This window comes from Adiantum capillus-veneris, chromosome 12, assembly GCF_014529385.1.
Source record: "Adiantum capillus-veneris isolate H3 chromosome 12, ASM1452938v2, whole genome shotgun sequence".
In the NCBI taxonomy this organism is placed as follows: Eukaryota; Viridiplantae; Streptophyta; class Polypodiopsida; order Polypodiales; family Pteridaceae; genus Adiantum; species Adiantum capillus-veneris.
This window is the reverse complement of record NC_140942.1, coordinates 68632039-68642044: the sequence shown is the minus strand read 5'-3', so window position 1 is coordinate 68642044 and position 10006 is coordinate 68632039. Positions and strand designations below refer to the sequence as shown.

The 10006-nt window shown below is 39.0% G+C and overlaps 1 pseudogene; it reads right to left on the bottom strand.

Moving 5' to 3' along the window:
* Positions 1–3199: 3199 nt before the first annotated feature.
* Positions 3200–3865, bottom strand: LOC147445883 (uncharacterized; annotated as a pseudogene).
* Between the last annotated feature and the right edge of the window lie 6141 nt (positions 3866–10006).

The window sequence follows — 10006 nt, the reverse complement described above, 5'->3', positions numbered from 1 at the left end:
ATTCTAGGCTAGGTGATGCTAATGTGGTGATTCCTATGCATACATACTCTCTAGATTGACCACATGTACATTCTAGGTTAGTTTTTGCTAGATTGTCCGACTCTGTTTCATTAAAACAACATGCTAATATGTTCTTTATATGCCCTTTCTTTTAATGTATCAACACATGCATATATGTTCTTGTTTAGTCAAAAGTACACTCTAGAATTGCCATTTGGCTATTCTTAGTAAAGAAACATGTGGTTTTCTCTAGATTGGCCATCTATCAATTCTTGGTAAGGATGGTAAGGTGGACATCAAGATATCAAGACACATGGGATTTCTCAAGAGTGGCCATCTTTCCAATTTTGGTAATAACATGTGGTTTTCAAGATTGGTTAGAGTGGCCACCTGTCCATTCTAAGTCAGGTGTATGTGAATGTGACCTTTTCTATGAAAGACATGTGTAGTTATGTTCTTTAATAGTCACATGTATTGTCTAGATTGGTCACCTATCCATTCCAGGTCAAGTGATTGTCATATGTTGTTACATGTGTATATGTTCCCCTAGATTGACCTCATGTCCATTCTAGGTTCAATTTCTCTAGATTTTCCATCCCTCTTTTCTAAAAAAAAGCATGCTTATATGTTCTTCTATATTCATGTGTATTGTGTATATTAGCCATCTATCCATTCTAGGATAGGTTATGGTGGAGTTTACTTTGTTTTGCAAATGTGCACTTCATATTGGCCACCTGTGTATTCTAGGTCAAGTGATGGTTATATGTGAATTTAATAGTCACATGTGTTGCCTAGATTGGCCATCGTCCATTCTAGGTTAGGTAATGTTCATAAATGTTACATGTGCATATGTGTTGCCTAGATTGTCCACTTGTCCATTCTAGTTCAGGTAATGTTCATAAATGTTGCATGTGCATATGTGTTGCCTAGATTGTCCACTTGTCCATTCTAGGTCAGGTGATAGTCATATGTTGTTTCATGTGCATATGTGTTGCCTAGATTGGCCACTTGTCCATTCTAGGTCAAGTGATGGTCATATATAAAAAACTTAAAAACATGCTATAGTAAGAAGACGACTTGTCTACAAAAAACATTACTTTGTTAAAGCTACATATGACCATCACCTGACCTAGATGAATTACATGAAATTGACCATCACTTGCCCTAGATAAATTACATGAAATTGACCACATACAGCTATGCCCCTAAATTGACCACAAGTCTATTCCAACTTCATTTTTTCTAGATTTTCCATCTCTTCTCTAAAAAAAGCATGCTTGTATGTTATTTTATATTTATGTGTATTGTGTATGTTAGCCGTATATCCATTCTAGGTTAGGTTATGGTAGGATGTACTTTGTTTTGCATATGTGTAATTCAGATTGGACACGTGTCCATTCTAGGTCAACAAGTGATGGTCATATTTGAATGTGTTCTATTTTTAAAAAGACACACATAACTATGCTCTTTAATAGTCACATGTGTTGCATAGATTGGCCACATGTCCATTCTAGGTAAGCTAATGATCATATGTTCATATTGTTTCCTAGATTGGCCACTTGTCCCTTCTAGGTCAAGTGATGGTCTTATGTTGTTATTATGTGCATATGTGATTCCTAGATTGACCACGTGTCCATTCTAGGTAACGTGATGGTCATATATCTTCAACACATGCTATAGCAAGAAGATAACTTTTCTACAAAAAATCTAGTTCATCAAAGCTTTGAGGTCCCTTAAAATAAGGTGCACTCTACATAGCACTTTATTCAATATGGTTCACTTGGATCTAGGTTAGATGATGGTCATATATAAGTGTGCCCTTTTTCAGAAAAAAACATGTGTATCCATACTAGATTAGAAGGATACTATGATTTCTTGCTTGAACCAACGTCTTCTAGCACATGTTCAGTTTCTACACCACATGTAATTGTTCTTTCTTAGTTTGTGTTCTATTATTGTTAGATGTGCTACCTAGATTGGCCACATATCCATTCTAGGTTAGATGATTCTAATATGGTGATTCCTATGCGTACATGCTCTCTAGATTGACCACATGTCCATTCTAGCTTAGTTCTTGCTAGATTTTCCATCTCTCTTGATTAAAATAAGCATTACACTCTAGAATGGCCATTTGACCATTCCTAGTAAAGAAACATGTTGTTTTTTGAAGATTGGACATCTATCCATTCTTGGTAAGGCTAGTACTGTGGACATCAAGCCATCACAACACATGTGGTTTTCTCCAGATTGGCCATCTTTCCAATTTTGGTAACATGTGGTTGTCTAGATTAGTAAGAGTGGTCACTTGTCCATTCTAGGTCAGATGGTGTCATATGTGAATGTGTCCTTTTCTTTGAAAGATATGTGTTTTTATGTTCTTTAATAGTCACATGTGTTGTCTAGATTGGCCACCTATCCATTCTAGGTTAGGTGATGGTCATATGTTGTTACATGAGTAGTTGTGCCCCTAGATTTACCACATGTCTATTCTAGGTTCATTTTTTCTATATTTCCCATCTCTCTTTACTAAGAAAAGCATGCTTGTATGTTATTTTATATTCATTTATATTGTGTATCTTATCCATCTATTCATTCTAAGTTAGGTGATGGTCGAATGTACTTTGTTCTGCATATGTGCACTTTACATTGGCCACTTGTCCATTCTAGGTCAAGTGATGGTGATATGTGAATGTGTCTTTTTTTACAAAAGACACAAATAACAATGTTCTTTAATAGTCACATGTGTTTCCTAGATTGACCACGTGTCAATTCTAGGCTAGGTAATGATCATATGTTGATACATGTGAATATGTGTTGCCTAGATTGTCCACTTGTCCATTCCAGGTCAGGTGAGGGTCATATGTTGTTACGTGTCTGTATCTGAACCTAAATTGACCACTTTCCCATTCAAGGTTCATTACAAGACCAATCTAAAGTTGATCATGGCACAATGGAACCATCACTCAAATACTTTGATATATAATAAATAGAACATGAATTTGTTCAAAAAGAGAATTTTTTAGTTGTCTTTTTCAGTCATCCTAAATATAGACATAACATGTTTGAAAGGAATGAACAAAACTAAATTGAACCAAAAGGATACATTGAAGATATTTGAAGCTTTTAAGTCATCTTTATAATAGATATAACAAGTTCAAATTACAAAAGAAACAATGAAATGGATGTGATCGTTTCCAAGTTAATACATACTTGCTTCAAGTGATAAAAAATCTTTGACAGAAAAGTTGCCTTCACTCATCCTTTCCACCATCTCGCTTTCGTGCTCAATTGGGTGCTCTACTTGATTGATCTGAAGGCCTGCCCATTGCTTGATGTCATCATGCAATGTCACAAATTCTAGAATCCATGATTCTAGATTCTTTTGATCCTCAATGTTTTCCACTATGGCTACAACTTCTTTCTTCTTTTCAAGACCAATCTCTGTTATATAGCACTAAATAATTCCACTAGCTTGGATCCTTCTATGCAATACTTCTTGGTAAATTTCTTGACAAGAAGTTTCTTCTTAAATCTCAAGAAATCCTTGTCCGATAGATGCTGCACAGTTTGAAAATTGATATCAAGTAACCCTGCATCAAGTATCGTGGTAGATTCTCCTGGAACAAGAGTTGTTGGGAGTCTAGTAGATGCGTCACTTTTCCCAAAAAGGACCACAACAGAGAAGAGCTGTATGGACCCAGCATAAAATGCGTCTCTTTCATAATATAGAGCTCACAATAGAGAAGAGCTGTATGGACCCAGCATAAAACGCGTCTCTTTCATAATATAGAGCTCCAACACTCTATTGTCACATTATGTCCTTCATATTATTCAAAGCGTTTTGCAATTGCACAAAATCTATCATGTTTAAGAAAGCACGATCACATAGTGTGCTTCTTTTGAACCTCCACTGATGGACATCATCCCCTTCAAGAGATCTTTGTATCGATCCTCATGCCAATGTGTGTTTTCTCTTAAAGGCCTCTTATCTGTCCAAAACACAAAGTCCTATGGGAACTAGGTTGCGAAGGTGACCTTGCTCCTTGTGTAGATTGATTGTCCACTCAACATAATTTCTTGCACTCTCTAAAAAATCAATCTTCTTGATTCCTCCTTGTAATTGTGTCTTGATCCATATATCACAAAGCTCAAGAAACTTCATATACACAACATCATTGATGTTATACATCAAGACAAGATCCTCCCAAGTATTGCACTTTGCATCCTTATTGAGAGAGTTAAACTCCTCAATCAAGGCATCATGAATGATACGATCTTGCTTGAGTTGTTTGATTCTTTCAAGCATGTCCATGATGTCTATGTACTTTATGCCCTTTGATAACACAATTGTTCCATCTCTTATTTTTGCTTGTAGCTTCTTAACCTCTTCTTCATCCAAACCAGCTAGACACCTAAATATTGTGGCACTTGGTTTCTTATTCTCTTTTTCCAATTCTAATATAATATTTAGCCATTCATTAAAGATGGCATCAGAATAAGTCACCATGTGAGCTTGCTTTGTAATAAAGGATGCTTCAACACATATTTTAGCCATTCTTAAAAATGCCTACACAAAGAAATTAGAGAAACCAAAAATTGGCTATCAAACTTGGTGTCCTATGTTTCTAGTGCAAAAGATAAATGATATGGGATCAAAAATTTATCACTTACATCCCATTTTCTGCAAGATGAAGTTCCCTCCACAACACCAAGTGGTGGCCTTGTAGGACATCCGTTAAATGTCCACTGATTATGTAAGTGCTTCAGTATGACACTGTATGGTTGCTTCACATACAAGGCCTTTGCTTGTTCATTTGCAATAGCAACATGTGGAGGTGGATCTACAACAATGCGGGCCTTTCGTTGAGCATACACTACCATGAGATCTTGTGATCTACCCCCCTTCGTCATTTCTTGAACTCTCAGCCTATTTGCACATGATGAAGGCCTATTTGCACTTGCAGCAAAGAGAATAATGCAATTATTTAGCTGCTCCTCATCAAGTTGGCGAAACTATAATGATTAGGAGCAAGAAAACAATTGGTCATTGGAATTTATACTTAAATGTAAAATATGATGAATACTTCTCCATGCCTCCAGTATCGCTTTTCTCTACCTTTTGAACCTCTTTCTCTAAAGATCAGGCTCCACAAACCTTAAGTGAGGCTGGTTGCTTGTACCCTCTTGTGAAGCATCTAGATTTGACTCATCCACCGCTTTGGACCCTACAATAGTATGATCCTTGGCCCTCTTTGCTTTTGGATGAGAAGATTTTGGCCTTGGACTCTTGGTGGAGGGATTCTTATTCTTCACACTCTAGACAATGGAGTCATGAAGAGTGTCTGCAGTCACATGTGTAGGATCCATGTCTGCATTTTAACCTCTAGAGAACATAGTCACCTCTTTATCTTTTACCATGAATTGAGTGAAACATGCCTTTGGAGATAGTCAATACTCTATATTCCCTAGAACTTGAATGTTTAGGCACTCAATGGATGCCCTTCAACGGTTGATACAGCTACTGCAACTTCTTGGCCTAGATCCTCAAATACATTGTTATCTTGTTCTGAGGCAAGAAACAGATGTACTTTATGATATTGAACACCTTGTAGTCCATAAATATCGAGGTACCATGGACGAGGCTCATTGGTAGCAAGGTCAATGCTAACTGGAATGGTAGTTACTTTTCTCTTATTTGAGGTCCTCACTTGAGACATTTTTACCCTGAAAAACATGTCATAATTATGTACTTAATCTAATTTGAGGAAAGAACATACAAGCACACTTTTCTAGGGAAAAAATGAGTTTGGATTGGACAAGTGGTCAATCCAGGTGCAGATATACCTATGTAAGAACATATACATGTGTATGAAATAAGATACAAGCATTCTTTTCTTGGGAAAGAAATATAGAAGATATAGAGAAAATGAGTCTGGATTGGACATGTGGTCAATCTCTGTGGAGATATGCACATACAATAACATATGACCATCATTTTGACCTATAGCGGTGTCGGGGGATAAGTGTTCGCTACGTGAGCCAGGCAGGCGCCGGGCCTCTGGCTGTGGGAGGCGTCAAGAGAACAAGAACAACAGGTGAAAAAGGCTCTGTTGATCACCATAACCTTCAATTAATCAATTTAAGCTCTGAATACATTATGATGGTAATAGCCAAGAGCACCGACACTTAGGTTCATTCAAATCAAGGAGTTTACGCTCCCATTACAGTTCCTCGGGCCGTTAATGACTCCGTGATTTAACAAAAAGGATTAATTAAGTTTACGATGTTGTCGATGATCAAAATTTTTCTCCATGTTGTATTTCCATGCTTCGGATGTTGTTGAACTTTATATTTTTGCATGCTTTCTATTACTGAGCTCGAGAGATCTTTCCTTTCTTTAACCTAGCTTGTCCGGTGAATCTCCTTCTTCTCCTTTGCCAAGCTTTCCCTTGTTTCGACTCTTTGCTTATCGAGAGACAGAGAACGAGTATTTGACCGCTCCTCCCTGCACGCCTCTCCTTCAAACTCCTCGCCTTTCTTTCGAATCCCTTTGCCAAGAGAGAACTTTGCCTTCTTTACCTTGTCAAACATGAGAGCGAGAGAGAGAGAGAGAGAGAGAGATCAAAGCTCGAGAGAGAGATTGCTTTTGCCTTGCCTCTTGATGCTTTGTAATAGCCGACGATGAACTGAGAGCGAGATCGAGAGACAAGATGGCGAGCCTCTGCTTCCTCCAACTTCTTTGCATGCCCTACTCTCGTAGAGTATTCCTGCCTTCGGTCTCCTTCGTCAAGCCGAGGTTACTTCCTTCTCCTCCTCGACTTGCTCTCAAGCATGAGAGAGAGAGAGATCTGTTTTTGTTCTCCAAACGAGAGAGAGAGAGATAGAGAACCCTCTCCTCCTTACCCTCGTTCTCCTCTTTTTTCTTGCCCTCGAATCTTCCCATTATCGCCATGGCCGAGAGAGAGAGAGAGAGAGAGAGAGAGAGAGAGAGAGAGAGAGAGAGAGAGAGAGAGAGAGAGAGAGAGAGAGAGAGAGAGAGAGAGAGAGAGAGATAGATAGATTTTATTATCGTCCTCGGAGGTCAAATATGACCTATGGGACCAAAGTTACATGTGATGTAGTATGTGTACGGCTGATGAGTGACTCTCGATGCTCCAAAATTGTAGTGATGAGAGTCGCAATGGAGAGCCCACACTTTGGCTGGGAGAGGAAAGTGTGTAGGTCTAAGTTATGGCTGAAAATGTGAGAGAAGCAAGTTCGGATGTGATCAAAAGCTGAGCACTCTAGTAGTGTGTGGTACTCAGACTCTCGAACTTGCAGTGAGCATAATGTGCACAATCGATTTGACTCTTCTCCATTGCCCCAACGCCCTATCTCGCATCGAAGGAAATGGGAGCTAAGCCGAATTGCTGCGATAGTGCGTATCGCGGACAAGGGAATAGGCTCAAGCATGTAAGTGTGAGTACGGTTTCCTCTCTCAGCGAAGAACATGGTTTTGTAGTTGGGGGCAATATAGGTGGTGTAATGTATGAAGCGTGACCCACCGGATTTCTCCCAAGCCGTAATACATTGGCGTTGTAGAAAAGCTTCATTCACTTGAGAGTCAATTGAAGCATCATGTAGCAAGTGTAATGCATCCCATCTCCCAAACCACTTCTTTATGTCTTGCATCCATCCCGTGCTCAAGATCTTGCTTTTATGCGTCTTTTGAACTTTTTTGCTTGCTTCCCATGCAATTGTAGGAAGTCGATGTGAGGGGTTTTGACGCATCTTTATCATGTACTCCACAACCCTTTCCATGCCCATAACCTCAATTGGAAGAGATCCCGACTCAAGAAGTAGGAGCATATATGGTGTTTGTGTCTTAACTTGGAGAAAGTTTGTAAGAAAACGCTTTTGGACATTCTCAAACTCTTTCCAAGTAGACTTTGAGATGCTCCCACCCCACACTTCAACTCCATAAAGAAGAACCGGTGTCACCAATGCATCAAAAAGATACTTCTTGAGAACCCAACACTTGATGTTTCCCGCATTACACATGTTCTCAAATGCATAATATGCTCTCTTTCCCGCTTCCAAACGACGCATAGCACATTCATGCCACTTGTGATTGGATGGAACCTCAAGGCCAAGGTACTTAAAGCTCTCAACAACTTCAAGTGTCTCGTTGTTGTACACAATGCATGGCTTCTCCTTATGGTTGGTTTTCACAAGCATAACCTTTGTTTTGGATTCATTTACAATCAGCCCACTATGCAAGCAAAAGTTCTCAAGGACAACCATAAGCTTTTGTGCATCTTCTAAAGTGTGTGCTAGAAGCACTACATCATCCGCATACAACAAAAGCATGATTACCGCATTGCAAATAGTGACCTCTTCAATGCCTTCTTCTTGCATAAAGTCAAGTACCATTTGTTCCAATTGATCGATGCATAGACCAAAGAGAGTTGGTGACAATGGACATCCTTGTTTAACCCCAATAGTGCTTACAAAAATTTCTGAAATTTCTCTTCCCATGCGCAATTGACAAATCACCTTCTCATAGATTCGAGAAACCGCAAGCATAAACTCACTTGGCACTTGGAGTTCTTCCATCCTTCTCCACAAATTGTTACGTGGAATCATATCAAAGGCTTTCTTAAAGTCCACAAAACAACAATACAATCGCTTGCCTTTCAACCGACTTTCCTCCATGAGAACACGAAGAGTGACAAGATGATCAATGGTGCTATGGCATCGACGAAAACCCGCTTGTCCCTTTGCACGCTTGTCATTCTCTTCAGCCCAATCACTCAATTTCATCTCCATTATGCACCCAAATAACTTTTCCATAAGAGACCCAATCATTATAGTCCGGTAGTTGCTTACATTCTTTACATCCCCTCCTTTATGCAAAGGCTTAACCCAATTAGTACTCCAATCATAAGGCATACCATGTTGAAGTGCAAGGTTGAACATATCACACATCCACTCATGGGTAAAATCTCCCGTCCATTTGATCATCTCCGGCTTGATACCTTGAAGATCTCCCGCTTTGCGAGTGGCCAACTTTTCAAGCCCACCGCATACATCCTCAATAGTAAAAAAAGACGGCATACATTGGAGTGAACCATAAAATGGCATTTTTTCAGTATTTTCTTGCTCATATAATTGCCTACAATGTGTGTACATATCCACTAGACTCAAGTTACCAAAATTCTCAACCCGCTTGCCTCTCAAGTTTCTCCAAAATCTTCCACATGCATGTGCCTTTTCTTGGACTTGAAATTCTTGTTGCTTTACTTCCCATCTTCTTCTCTTCTTTTGAATCAGTGCCTTGTATGTATGCAAATGACTTTGATAGTTGTCTTTGTCCATAGTTGCATCAAGCTTTATCAAGGACTTTCGAGCATCTTGACATTCTTTATCAAACCACCTTTTGCGTGATCTATCTTTGTTGATACCATGGAGATGCTTTATAGCAAAGCATTCTTCCGCACAAGAACAAATAGCTTTCTTGAAAGATTCCCATTTAGTTTTGAATGGTGCATCACATTGAAGCTTTGTCATCCATAATTTTTGCTCAACCATTTCAATGTACATTGGTGCCCGTTTGAAATCCATACATAGTGATAAATTCTCTTTCCTTTGGCTGAGATTATCATGCTTAGTTGCTTCTCCACATGAAAGGTCAATACATAAGGTGCGATGGTCGGATTCCGGGGTCCATTGACCAAACATAAAACTCTTTATGCGATACATGATGGCTTCAGAGAGTAGCATATAGTCAATCACACTATCCCCATTATGTCTTCTACATGTAAATCCATTGGTTCCACTCCACAAAGATACACCATTGGCAATGAGCATACCCGTGCTATTACACATGTGTAAAAGTAACTTTCCATAGTGATCGGGCTCTTTCTCATCCATTGAAGTACGATCATACAAGTGAACTTCCTCCAACTCCCTTGAAATGTATGGCATATCAAATTGTTGAGTATCATGTTGCAATGTTTTTGTGCGA